Here is a 14,356-nt window from a genome sequence, read left to right on the forward strand (position 1 = left end):
TTCTCTTCTGCAGACTAAACAAGCCCAGTTCCCTCAGCCTCTCCTCATAAGTCATGTGCTTCAGCCCCCTAATCATTTTTTGTTGCCCTCCGCTGGACTCTTTCCAATTTTTCCACATCCTTCTTGTAGTGTGGGGCCCAAAACTGGACACAGTACTCCAGATGAGGCCTCACCAATGTCTAATAGAGGGGAATGATCACATCCCTCGATCTGCCGGCAATGCCCCTAATTATACAGCCCAAAATGCCGTTAGACTTTTTGGCAACAAGGGCACACTGTTGACTCATAGCCAGCTTCTCGTCTACTGTAACCTCTTGGTCCTTTTCTGCAGAACTGCTTCCTAGCCATTCGGTCCCTAGTCTGTAGCAGTGCATGGGATTCTTCCGTCCTAAGTGCAGAACTCTGCATTTGTCCTTGTTGAACTTCATCAGGTTTCTTTTGGCCCAGTCCTGTAATTTGTCTAGGTCCCTCTGTATCCTATCCCTACCCTCCAGCGTATATACCATTCCTCCCAGTTTAGTGTCATCTGCAAACTTGCTGAGGGTGCAGTCCACGCCATCCTCCTAATCATTAATGAAGATATTGAAGAAAACCGGCCCCAGCACCGACCCTTGGGGCACTCCACTTGATACCGGCTGCCAACTAGACCTGGAGCCGTTGATCACTACCCGTTGAGCCCGACGATCTAGCCAGGTTTCTATCCACCTTATAGTCCATTCATCCAGCCCATACTTCTTTAACTTACTGGCAAGAATACTGTGGGAGACTGTATCAAAAGCTTTGCTAAAGTCAAGGGATAACACATCCACTGCTTTCCCCTCATCCACAGAGCCAGTTATCTCCTCATAGAAGGCAATTAGGTCAGTCAGGCATGACTTGCCCTTGGTGAATCCATGCTGACTGTTCCTGATCACTTTCCTCTCCTCTAAGTGCTTCAGAATTGATTCCTTGAGGACCTGCTCCATGATTTTTCCAGGGACTGAGGTGAGGCTGACTGACCTGTAGTTCCCCGGATCCTCCTTCTTCCCTTTTTTAAAGATGGGCACTACAGTAGCCTTTTTCCAGTCATCCAGGGCCTCCCCCAATCGCCATGAGTTTATAAGGTAATGGCCAATGGCTCTGCAATCACATCCGCCAACTCCTTTAGCACCCTCGGATGCAGCGCATCCGGCCCCATGGACTTGTGCTTGTCCAGTTTTTCTAAACAGTCCTGAACCACTTCTTTCTCCACAGAGAGCTGGTCACCTTCTCCCCATACTGTGCTGCCCAGTGCAGCAGTCTGGGAGCTGACCTTGTTTTTGAAGACAGAGGCAAAAAAAAGCATTGAGTACATTAGCTTTTTCCACATCCTCTGTCCACTAAGTTACCTCCCTCATTCAGTAAGGGGCCCACACTTTCCTTGACTTTCTTCATGTTGCTAACATACCTGAAGAAACCCTTCTTGTTACTCTTAACATCTCTTGCTAGATGCAACTCCAAGTGTGATTTGGCCTTCCTGATTTCACTCCTGCATGCCTGAGCAATATTTTTATACTCCTCCCTGGTCATTTATCCAATCTTCCACTTCTTGTAAGCTTCTTTTTTGTGTTTAAGATCAACAAGGATTTCACTGTTAAGCCAAGCTTGTCGCCTGCCATATTTACTATTCTTTCTACACATTGGGATTTTTTTTCCTGCAACCTCAATAAGGATTCTTTAATCCTTTAGAGGATTGGAACTGATTTCAGTGGAGGCACATGTTTGCTAGGTTTTTATGCATTTACACAGGAAAACATTGAGTGTTTCTATTCATTTCAGGGATCCCTATTCAGTGGAACTCCTGAACATAATGGAAATGCCATTATTTTTGTTGAAGGAAGAGGTTTGTAAAGGGGCACTTGGATTTGAACCAAGGACCACTTGAACTGCACTCAAACACTCTACCACTGAGCTATACCCCCATGACTGCTTTGTAGGTAAGTCAGAGATCTTAAAGATTTTGAAGGACAGGCCCTGCCTCAACGATCTCCTGTTCTGTTCCCAGACCACAGTGCTTTTAAAAATGGGGTTTGATTAAACTTATATATCCATGTAAACACCACAGCTTGCACACCCACCCGCATAGCTTCCCCCAGTGACATAGCTACCACCTATCGGGGAGATGGATTAACTACACGGACGGGACAGCTCTCTCCCCTCCGCTTAGAGCATCTTCATTATTTATGAATAGGTGGGAAATAACCTCCTGAATGGACAGTAACCAATTTAGCAAATATTGCTGGGTCTGCATTCAATGTGGGTACCTGGTCCTATTGGCTGGGTCAGTAGGAGCATTGCCGGCAGATCGAGGGAAGGGATTATTCCCTTCTATTCGGCACTGGGGAGGCCACATCTGGAGCATTGCATCCAGTTTTCGCCCCCCCCTACAGAAACAAATTGGAGAGAGTCTAGGGGAGGGCAACAAAAATGATTAGGGGGCAGGGGACTTACGAGGAGAGGCTGAGGGCAGGGCCACCCAGAGGGGGGGCAGGGGGGCAATTTGCCCCAGGCCCTGCAGGGCCCCCATGTGAATACAGGATTCTAGAGTATTGCAACTTTTTTTTATGGAAGGGGCCCCCAAAATTGTTTTGCCCCAGGCCCCCTGAATCCTCTGGGCGGCCCTGCCCACTCCACCTCCTTGACTCATTCTCCTCCCTCCGAGGCCCCACCTGTGCTCCGCCCTCACTCCCATTTGACCACTTCCCAGCCCCGCTCTTCCACTGTGGCTGAGGCCTGCTGGTCCACCTTCCGCTCACTCCTCTCCTCCCTGAAGGCCTCCTTGTGGCTCTCCACCCCCTACCCCAAGGCCTGCCCACCACCCCCACCTCTCTGCCCCTCCCCTGAGACCCGCCCTGCCCACCGCCTGCACTTCTCTGCCCCTCCCCGAGACCCGCCCTGCCCACCGCCCCCACCTCTCTGTCCCTCCCCTAAGACCAACACTGCCCACCACTTGCACCTCTCTGCCTCTCCCGAGACCCACCCTGCCCAGCGCTCACACCTCTCTACCCCCTCCCCAGACCTGCCCTGTCCACCACCCCCACCTCTTTGCCCCTCCCCTGAGACCCACTTGTCCACCTCTTTCCTCGGTCGTCTGTTGTTATTCTTTGAAACATCAAGGATGGAATTAAAAGCTGAGTTTACTCCAGGGTGAGGAAAGAAAGGAGCCACCAACCCCCTGACAAATCTCAGTGCCCCAGAGAAAACCTGCCCCCTGCTATTGCAATCACTGATGTGCTGGGGATATGGCAGGAAAGGGACTGTCTGAATGATCAAGGCAAGAAATGGACAACAACCTACAGCAACGTCATTGACCACAAACACACTCTCCTCATGCTCCAGCCAGAAGGGAAATGAGCAGAAATTCTTGCAGTTCAGCCATGGACACACTTACACAATGGCACAGCAGTGAGTGTTCTGTGAAAGCTGGTCTGAGGAAACAACTGGAATTGATCACTCAGTGAGAACAGAACTAGAGTGCAGTGAGAAACACATCTCAACCAAGTAGTTGTGGCTGAGTGGTTAAGGCAGTGGACTAGAAATCCATTGGGGGGTCTCCCTGCGCAGGTTTGAATCCTGCCAACTATAGAGAAAGTTGTGGTTCTTTAGTTTCAAGAGAGCTGGGTCTTGTCTCACTCTCAAGCTGTGTCTACACTATTGGGTAATGCGGCTTTAAAGTGTTTTAATTAAACAGCTGTTGCGTGTCCACGCTATGCCCCTTGTGTCACCAGAGCACATCCACGCTAGACTCTTGGATGGCCACAGAGAGCAGTGCACTGTGGGTAGCTGTGCAACTGGCTGCAGGGTGTTTTGGGAAGGGTTTGCAATGCCTCATGGGCTTGTACAGCATCACATGATGCAGGTTTCTCTATCCCACCGTTCCACGGGCATCTTACTAGATTGCCAGCTGCTTTTCAACTGCAGTGTGTGTGGCGGGGTAGGGACTGTGTGTGTGTGGGGAGAGGGAGTGTGTCGGCACACTGTCTCTATGTTCAGACAGCTGCTGCAAGCAACCAGGCCTGAGGCAGGGGGAGGGGGCAGCCCCCACATCAGCCCCCGCTTCTCTCACTGGCTCAGCTCAGCACAGCAGCCTCTGTCGCACACACACACCGCTGCTGCTTAGCTCTGTGTCAGGGGTGCTGGAACAGGGGGTTTAGAGGGCCATGGCCCCACCACTCTTAACTGGCTGTTAGGACAAATGATGGAGGGGGGAAAGGGGGAGTCTTGGGGGGGGAGAGGAATTCTGTGGGTGTGGCCTCGGGGGGAGAGGTGGTGTGAGTGTGGGTCCTTGGGGAAGGGTTTTCATGGGAGTGCCACAGTTCAGACAGTAGTGACCCCCCCACTGTAAGGAAGCTCCCGCCGCCCCTGCTCTGTGTTCATAGCGCAGGAGAGAGCAGCGTTCCAGGGCAGTGATTTGCTCCCCGGGGCTCCGCCAGGGGCGCTTGGGAGGCTGCAGGGAGCTCTGGGCCCTTTAAATCACCAGCCTGGGGAAGCCGGGCCGGGCTGGCACAGCGTACCCGCTCTTGCCAGTACCTCATACTGGAATGTACCAGCTTACGTTCACTTCTGGAAGGTCCTCACGTGGATCAATAACTGGTTAAAAGCCAGGAAACAAAGGGTAGGAATAAATGGACAGTTTTCAGGATGCAAACAGGTAACTAGTGGTGCCTGTACTGGGACTAGTCAACATCTTCATAAACGACCTGCTGAACAGCGAGGTGACAAAATGTGCAGATGATCCAAAACTACACAGGATAGTTAAGTCCAAAGCAGACTGTGAGGAGCTAAAAAGAGATTTCACAAAACTAGGTGAAAGGGCAACAAAACGGCAGATGAAATTCAATGTTGATCAATGCAAAGTGATGCACATTGGCAAACATAATCCCAACTCTACATATAAAACAATGGGATGTAAAATAGCTGTTCCAACTCAAGTGAGAGATCTTGGAGTCACTGTGGCTAGTTCTCTGCAAACATCCACTCAATGGGCAGTGGCAGGCAAAAAGCGAACAGAATGTTGGGAATCATGAAGAAAGGGATAGAGAATAAGAGAGAAAATCTTATTGCCACTGTATAAATCCATGGTACGCCCATATCTTGAATACTGCGTGCAGATATGGTCGCTCCATCTTAAAAAAGATGTATTGGAATTGGAAAAGGTTCAGAAACGGGTATGGAGTGTCTGCCATATGAGGAGAGAATAATAAGACTGGGACTTTTCAGCTTGGAGAAAAGCTGACTAAGGGGAAATATGCTAGCGGTCTATAAAATCATGACTGGTGTGGGGAAAGTAAATAAGGAGTGTTACTTATTCCTTCTCATCACACAAGAACTAGGGGTCACCAAATGAAATGAATAGGCAGCCCGTTTAAAACAAACAAAAGGAAGTATTTTTTCACACAACGCACAGTCAACCTGCAGAACTCCTTGCCAGAGGAGGTTGTGAAGGCCAAGACTATAACAGGGTTCAAAAAAAGAGCTAAATCAATTCATGGAGGACATGCTCTGAGCCAGGATGGGCAGGGATGGTGTCCCTAGTCTCTGTTTGCCAGGAGCTGGGAATAGGTGACAGGGGATGGGTCACTTGGCGATTCCCTGTTCTGTTCATTCCCTCTGGGGCACCTGGCTTTGGCCACTATGGGAAGACAGGATACTGGGCTAGATGGACCCAGTCTGGCCATTCGTATGTCCTTACGTCCTTATGCTCCTTTCATAAGATGCCTGGGATTCTGCCTCACAATGTGTCCCTGAGGTCTCAGCCAAAATGCCCAGACAGGCAAACACTCTGGGCTCCTGAAGCCTCGGCCACCCACCTAGTGCCTATGGCTCATCCCTGACTCTTGCTGCTGCTCCTTGCTATAGACTGTGAAAGGAGCTGAGGCAGCGCAGGAGCCTTCTGGGGACGCAGATCTGAGGCTTTGGGGAGACACATTGTCTGAGACATCAGAGCGCTGCAAACCCTGCAGCCACCCCCTCAATCCGGGGCCTGTTCCAGCCCTGAGTCTGGGCTGCCGCGATCCCTCCCCCAGAGCAGGGCGCCCACAGATTATAGCCTGGAAATAGGCGTGTGAGACTAACTCCTGTTCTCCCTGACAGGGCCTCCCCTAGACCAAGTGCCTCTCCCAGGCAAGACGTGTCTTCGGTGCCGCCCCACCCCCCCTATGTTAAAATTTTGAATATCTTATTTTTCATTGCATTTGTAGCTCAGCTCGTGATTTTGACGCACAATTTCGATGCATGATTTTCTCTGTCATATAAGATGATACATTTGCAGGCTAGGTTCTGTAAACCTGTATTTATTCATGCCATATATAAGCAAATAAAACAAATGCATTTTCTTTAAGCATATAGAAACTTTTTAATTTTGACAGTAACTGAAATGTACTAACATCTAGCAATGGAGCACTCACCAGCACAGGGTGGGCCAGTATTAAATAGTGTTACAGTCGGAGACAGACAGCGTTAGGATGTTAACCCCAGGCCTTTAGTTGAAAGGTCGCTTCTCTCGCCTTTCCCCCAGGAACTGAAGTGCAGCATTACAGAGATCCAAAGATTGGCCAATGGCATTTCCAAGTGCTAAAATAGCAAGCGATGTCGGTCTCTCATTGGCCATCAGCGACTGAAGATGTGGTTTAATGAGCCGGAGCTTCAAGGCGAGGGTGGCTTTGTCCACTGCCTTCCGTTGCGCTGCTGGGCACCAAGTCCCTGGTGGCCAGTATGTGACGCTGGGAGAAGAGAGTGGGGTGGCAAGTGGCGGCAGGACTCCTGCCACCAGGGTCTAGCTGCCCAACTTCCTCCTGGTACTGCTGGCCCCCCGTCACCTTCAGGTAACCCAGGAACTAAGGCAGGAATAGGGCGAGGAAGCGAGTAAAGCCGAGCAAGGAAGGCAAAAGTGAATCTTGTCTTCATGGGCCGCTCGCAATGATGTCCTTTTTCTGTGCCACAGCTGACAACAATATCCCAGAAAAGCAGGAGGCCAAAAAGAAACCGAACAGCTGTTGAAGTAGTTCAGTTGGGAGCGTGCTAGACTAACAGGCTCATCTATCCCCCTGTGTGCACGGGTGGGATGTTTTCTGAAAGTGCAGCAGTTCCTTTAACTGCCACGAGTCCCTCATTTCAGGCTATGCAGCAGGAAAAGACAGCATGGGCTTCTGCACCGAGTTGGCCCACCTGACCTTTCATTCTTCTCTTGCTTTTTGTCAGCAAGGGGAAGAAAAAGAAGCTCTCCCTCAAGCTGGAGTCACAAGGGTGACGTAAGGACAACTTCCTGAGCGCCGGCTCCAGTCCTCTGCTCTGCCAGCTGGCCCATCGAAGGGCTGCCACCACTTTCTCCAGGTTTGTCCATTGGTCTGTGCGAGGGTGAGCAAGAGCCAAGCAGATGGAGTTTCTGTAGTGTAGTGGTTATCACGTTTGCCTAAAACACAAAAGGTCCCTGGTTCAAAACCAGGCAGAAACATGCTGGCTTCCTTTTGCCAGATCCCCTTGCTGTTCAGGAAGGCCTCCTCCTTCTCCTATTGGCCTGTCCCTGGGATAACTCCAACCCCTGCATGACAGAGGGTGCTGACAGCAGTGGAGAAAGCACCTTGGCGTCAGGCTGGAGAACCTAGAGGAGTGCGGCGTGTCACCTTTTGGAGGCTTGTGGCTTGGCCTCCTCTGCTGTTGGAGGTTGGCTGGGGGAGGCCGGCTCTGCCTGCTGGCCTCCTCTGCATGACTTGCCAAAGGAGGAAGTGAGGCAGGAATGGGGGAAAAGAGGAAAGTTGAGCTGAGGAAGGCAGGGCAGAAGCTAAGCACCTCAGTGCGGCTACGTGGGGTTAGTAGAGCGTCACCATTTGTTCTGCAAAGCCTGGGGAGGTGCGGTTGGCTGCTGGGAGGCAGAATCCTGTGCCTGCCTCTTGGCTTCCCAGGGGTGGCTACTTGCAGCCCAGGAGAAGAAGGGGGGTTCTGGGTGAAAGGAAAACAAGCAAAGCTGAGTCCAAGTGGAGAATGGCTGCTCGTTTATGGCCAACCTGGGGGCATGACTGATGGTTTTAGAGGTGGAGGCTGGGCTGGCTGTGAGCAACTGGGATCCAGGAAACCCCCGCCTGCCCTTCTGAGGGCCAAACCCATGGAGGTGCAGTTGGCTGCTGGGAGATAGACCCTGTGTCTGCCTGTTGGCATCCCAGGAATGGTGCCTTGCAGCCCGGAGAAGCGGGGTTCTAGGGGGACGGAAAAGCAGCAATGGCGACGCTGAGTGGGCTCCTTTCTGGCCGAAATGCTGGGCTGTGGGGGGTTTGGGAGTTGCCTGTAAGCCATAAATGGACTTGGTGCAGTGAAAACCGCTGCTCCATTCTGGCTGACCTGGGGGCGCCATTGATGACATGGGAGTGGGGGCAGGGCGCTGGCTGTGAGCAAATGGGATCCAGGAAGCCCCAGCCTGCCCCTCCAGGGGCCCAGTCTTCTTCTTCTCTCCTGCCATGGGGAGCCCGGCCTAGAGCCTGCCCAGCATGTGCTGCAGCTCGAGCATTAAGCCTTCCTGTGCGGCCTGTGCTAGAGCTGACCCTGGACCCCTGTGGGGCACTGTTGGGGGAAATCCCGACTGCAAATAATTCTGGCCACAAGATCAACCCATTGGGTCGAATGGGGCAAGCTGGAGGCCTGGTGCCTTAGTCCGTGGGGCCAGCAGGTCAAGCCATTTTCCTGCATGGGGGGGGGGGAGGCAGCCGCTGTGGTTCGCCCTTCCTGCTCCCTGCGCTGCTGCACCCTAGTGACTCAGCAGAGCCCACCCGGACACGTCTGGGCAAGTGTCTTCTAGACACTTGAACTAAGGATATAAAATAGGAGACTGTGGCATCATGTTTTTGCCTTTCTCCTCCCCCACCTATGCTGGAAGCAGCAGGAATCCTGAGAAAATGAAGGTCATCTGAGGACAGTAATCCAGGTTTTAGGGGGAATTCTATGTATTAAGGAGGGTAGCATCCAGTAGGATGAGAAAATTGCTTGACCTAACTACTGCCTAGTGTAATAAGGTGTAAAGTTTAGATTTTGCTGTGGTCGTACAGTGCTTACTGCTCTGCGTTCTGGTCTCAAGAGCCATGGATGCATGTTGAGTTATGATGACCTTTTCCTTGTCTCCACATTTCTTATGTGCCTCCTTCTGACACTTGTCAGAAAAAACAACTGGTTTCTTTTGCAAGCATTTGCATTGCAAGGCAGAGGCAGTCTTCTCTGTTTCCGCAAAAGATTCACCAAAAGGTGGGAAGAGCAGACACATTTGTTAAGGCACCACTGGGAGCTGCATCCCTAACTCCACTTTCCCTGGCAGGTGAGTCACCCAGCTTAGCCACGGTGCGACTCTCTGGGACTTTTCTCCCAACCGCTCCATTTTTCATCAATGACAATCAAAAGGAAGGTGACATGACATCTGTGTGTGAACATCTCCAGGGAATCACAAGGATGTGTGGCGCAGGCTCTCGTGTTGCAGCAATTGCAGTTGAAGCAACCGCCATGCCAATGCCAGTCATAGCAGCGTTTTCATCAACTCCAGGTTTGTGATTTGATTGTTTCCAATGCTTCTCTCCAAAGAAGCCTTTTCCTTAGCAAGCAATGACTTGGATACCAAGGGAGGCCTCTTCTGTTTCCTAGGAAGACACAGGAAAATGTGAGCAGAGGAGACAAAAGCCACACCCCAAGGCACCACTGGGAGTTGAACCCAGGATCTCCTGTTTACTAGGCAGGTGCTTTAGCCAGCTAAGCCATGGTGCCTACCTGAAGAAAGTATTTGCAACTGTTTCATTTGATGGTTCAAGTCAACACCTGCAAATTCTAAAGTACAGACATTCCCCATTTCCCTCAAGACTTGCAGACCTTGAGGTGTCTGGCTCTCTGTGCACAGAAAGCCACAGCTGAGTAGACAGAGGGCTTCTAACATGTGCCTCTCCCACCAGTCACTGTGATCATATAATGGTTAGTGATCTGTGTTTCAGTCGCAGCAACCTCGGCTCAGTTCTGAGTCATGGTAACCTTTCCTTCAGCTCCAGACTTCTCATTTGCCACTTTCCATGTGTGGTGGGCTGTCTGCCCCAAACAAGCAGGAGAAAGATTAAGGCAGCCTTGAAGAGGCTGTGCAGAACCCAGCCTATCAAGAAAGGGCTTATTGGGAGAGCCAATCAGGAGAAGGCTTGCTGGAGCAGCCCATATATAAAGAACTGCTCAGGACAGCAAGAGTTAGTCACTCCTTGGAGTTTGAGGAGGGAGGATTGGCTGCCAGGAAGGAAGGAAGGAAGGAGTAGGGAGGGCACCATGATCAGAGTAGTGCTGGGCTAAGGGGTGCATGAGTGACCTCCTGGCTGACTACTGCCAGACTAAGGCCCTGATACAAAGGTGGAGGAAGGTTCTAGGTCTGTTGGGAAATGGTCCAGGGAAACAGATGGCAGGGTTGGAGGTTCACATCTTTGCCTCAGTAGCCACTGACACAGGTGGCTACACCCTGGACTGCAGCCGGCCACTGAGGCTAGTGTCTGGGTAGAGGACATCCCCCACCCACCCAGCAGGGAGGAGAGAACTGAGTGGGGCACAGCCAGAGGGCTGTGTCCATAAGAGGACACTGAAGTCCTGAGAGCAACATGGGTCCTAATGATAGAACAGATGGTGGCCAGACGCTACTAGATGAAGGCGCACCGGTGAACCAGAGCTAATTGCTAGGATGGTCAGCAGGAGGTGCTGCAGTGAGGCATGTCCCATGGCACCAAGACTTAGCCGCAAGGAAGGCTCTCTCTGTCTTGAACAAGCACTTAGAAGGATTCTGCTGACAGATATTTTCTTTTTCTGAAAACAGATACAAAAAAAGGAGCCAACAGACACACTAGGTTCGGCAAGGAAGAACTGGCAGGCCAAGTCAGGCTCTCCTGATTAGTAGGAAGGTTCTTCAGCCAGCTCTTCCCAAAGATCACTATCTAGAGACCTTTTAATAGCCACTGCAGATGTTCACCACAAAAGAGATGCCAAAATGGAGTTCTCCACTGCCTGCAGCCATCACACTACCAGGAGTCCTGTGCACAGAGAGGCCCCTGGGGGGAGGGATAGCTCAGTGGTTTGAGCATTGGCCTGCTAAACCCAAGGTTGAATTCAATCCTTGAGGAGGCCACTTAGGGATCTGGGGCAAAAATTGGTCCTGCTAGTGAAGGGAGGGAGCTGGACTCAATGACCTTTCAAGGTCCCTTCTAGTTCTAGGAGATTGGTATATCTCCAATTATTACCTTATTAGCCTGCTGGTGGGAAAGGCTTTGGTAGAGACTCTTCTGACACCACCAATTCTCATATCGTGTTTAGCGCTCTGTGTTGTAGCTTCAGCATCCACAGATGCCAGTTCAATTGGGGGACATTTTTCCTGTCTCCACATTTGTCTAATGGCTCCTTTCAACACTTGTCACCAAAAAGACCTGTTTCTTTTGCAAGCGATGTACAGCTAGGCAAAGGCAGTCTTCTCCATTTCCTCAAAAGATCACCAAGCTGTGGGGAGAGGAGACACATTCAGCCAAGCTGGATGCTGAATCTCCTCTTTATTCAGCAGGTGTCTGTGAAGGACATAAATCTACACCGTGTAGAGGTCAAGAATAGGACTTTATTAGACACAGTGCTGGCGGAGTGGGCTTATTAGGCTCAGAGACACTGTTAATTAATTAATTACAATAGAATATATAGATTTTCCACAGGCGGGGGAAAGTGACAGGCTAGGCAGTTCCACACCCTGGGACAGGTTTTGCAAGACAGGATAAGCACATTAGCTAATGATTAACAGATTAGATAATGTCTCCACCCATGGTCTCAAGTTAGCAAGTTAACATTTCATTAATACTTTGATAAAATGTTATTAGTATAAAATATATATGTTGAATTCTGATTTGGGATCCATAGGAATGGAGCAACTCCTTTGATTGTCTAACAGGTACATTCCTAGGGGTTAAAGCAAAGAAAGAGTGAAAGTCTATGACAATAAAGATTGTTTTCTGTGTGTCTTAAGGCAGGCATTGGTCCCTTGGAAGGGAGGTGGAAGGATGCCATATCTTATACTGACGTGCCAACTTTTCATAAACTCAAGGTTGGATCTGTGGGAAGTATGTCTCCCTAGAGAAGAAACAAACACAATAGGGATTCTTTGTTCATTCTGCAATTCTGAATAAGACACAATCATTTAGTTCTTAGCTCCAACACCTGGCAATTTGCTGATCAGGCCTATCTTAGCAAGCAAGGCTTTCTGTTTACCCCAGCTTTCTCTTAGCTGATCACTATTTGCTAGGCCTCTGGTCCTTGACCATACTCTGGACTTTGGGTCTGGAAAAGAACTGGCACAATCCATAGACCAGGTTGTTATATAAAATGCACATGGATTTGAACCCTTCACATACAGTAATGGCAAAGTTCTTGGTTCAGGCTTGTAACAGTGATGGAATAAACTGCAGGTTCAAATCAAGTCTCTGGAGTCTATTCAAAGCTGGGATGGGTCATTCAGTCCTTTGTACAGAGCTTCAGCTTGTAGCAAAATCCCTCCAGAGATATGAAGCAGGGATGGAGACGAGGCATCAGCCTTTTATAGTCTCTTGTGTGGCAAAGTTCCTCCTCTCCCCTAGTAGGTCCTGCGCTTATTGGCAGATTTCCTCCCCTCAGTGGTCTTCCCCTTGGATGACACCCACAGTCTGGATCAACTCCTCCTATGTCTGTTTAGGAGTAGCGAGACTTGTGGGGAACCCGGTCCCGCCCTCTACTCCGGGTTCCAGCCCAGGGCCCTGTGAACTGCAGCAGTCTCTACAGTGCTACTTGTAACCACTGCTTGACTACTACAGCTCCCTGGGCTACTTCCCCATAGCCTCCTTCAAACACCTTCTTTATCCTCACCATAGGATCCTCCTGGTGTCTGATACTGCTAGATTGTATGGTGTTTCCTCAATCCTCCAGTAGTACACCCTCTCAGTTCTTAGTTCCTTGTGTCTCTGACTCCCAGCTCCTCATACACACTTCCTTCCTCTGGCTCCTTCTCCCTTGACTGGCGTGAGCTCCTCTTTTTATACCAGGTGCCCTGATTAGCCTGTCCTGATTGGCTGCAGGTGCTCCAATCAATGTAACTCTCTCCGGTGCCTTCTAGAAAGTTCTTAATTGGTCCCAGGTGCCCTGATTAACCTGCCCTGATTGGCTGCAGGTGCTCCAATCAATGTAGCTCTCTCTGGTGCCTTCTAGAAAGTTCTTAATTGGCCCCAGGTGCCTTAATTACCCTGGAGCAACTGCCATTTTGGTTCCCATGGTACTAGGGATTTGCTTAGCCTGGGGCTAACATACCTGTTCCTGAGTACTTTCCTGTAGCCATCCGGCCTTGCTCCATCACACTTGCCATGTGGTCTTTGCTTTCTTTGTCCAAAGGACACTCAGTCCAGCACGTGGCATAGAAAAACCTTAGAGTTCTCTCCATAGGCAGGTCCCTGCTACCTTGCTGAGTCACAAGGCGTATCTGCCTTCTCTCCATGGGTCGATTGTATAGCTGATGGTCCTTAATGAGCCATCAAGTAGGCTAGACAGAATTGACACCGGAAGCAGAGCACAAGATTGAAATACGGACAGCATAGAGCTAATATTCATAACATCAACTACAAAAATGATACACATTTAGAGATAGCATCATTATAATCAACCAATCAGAACCTCTCCGTAGACCCCTTGCACGACACCTTTCTACAATATTGGCTGCAAATATAGAACAGTGGTGACAACGGTGATCTATACAGTTACAGATTATGTCAATAACATCACAGGAGGTGACACAGCATCAGTGAGACTGATACTGGAATACTGCCTCCAGTTTTGGTGTCCTCATTTGAAAAAGATGTTGTGAAACTGGAGCTGGGGCAGAAAGAGCCACCAAATGTCCTGAGGTCTGGAGGAAAATGCCTTCTAGTGAGCTATTGAAAGAGCTCAACCTGTTTAGCTTATCAGAAGAAGATTGAAAGGTGACTTCATTGAAGTGTTGAAGTGCCTTAATGGAGAGAAAAGATTGGATATTAAAGGACTCTTTAAAATAGCAGAGAAAGGCCTAACAAGACCCAATGGCTGGAAGGTGAAAAGAGACAAATTCATATTACAACTAAGGCACAAAAATTCAACAGCGAGGATGATTCACCTCAGGAACAAGCTACCAAGGAAAGTGGTGGATTCTCCATCTCCTGATGTCATTTCATGAAGACTAGATGCCTTTCTGGAATGTGTTTGCCCCAAAAGTAGCTCTTGTGTCATACAGGAGGCCTGTGATATGCAGGGGGTCAGATTAGATGCTCTAATGGTCTCTTCTGGCCATAAAGTCGACTAATTTCTGAAAAAC

At 49.8% G+C, this 14,356-nt stretch overlaps 4 non-coding genes across 4 annotated transcripts; 2 read left to right on the plus strand and 2 right to left on the minus strand.

Moving 5' to 3' along the window:
- Positions 1-1,868: 1,868 nt before the first annotated feature.
- TRNAC-GCA lies at positions 1,869-1,940 on the minus strand. The gene has a single exon. It is a non-coding gene; the product is annotated as a tRNA-Cys (tRNA).
- A 1,579-nt stretch (positions 1,941-3,519) lies between these two features.
- On the plus strand, positions 3,520-3,603 carry TRNAS-AGA. The gene has a single exon. It is a non-coding gene; the product is annotated as a tRNA-Ser (tRNA).
- A 3,795-nt stretch (positions 3,604-7,398) lies between these two features.
- Positions 7,399-7,471, plus strand: TRNAF-AAA. Its single transcript has one exon. It is a non-coding gene; the product is annotated as a tRNA-Phe (tRNA).
- A 2,211-nt stretch (positions 7,472-9,682) lies between these two features.
- Positions 9,683-9,756, minus strand: TRNAT-AGU. The gene has a single exon. It is a non-coding gene; the product is annotated as a tRNA-Thr (tRNA).
- Between the last annotated feature and the right edge of the window lie 4,600 nt (positions 9,757-14,356).

Source organism: Mauremys reevesii, linkage group 16, assembly GCF_016161935.1.
Source record: "Mauremys reevesii isolate NIE-2019 linkage group 16, ASM1616193v1, whole genome shotgun sequence".
Lineage (NCBI taxonomy): Eukaryota > Metazoa > Chordata > Testudines > Geoemydidae > Mauremys > Mauremys reevesii.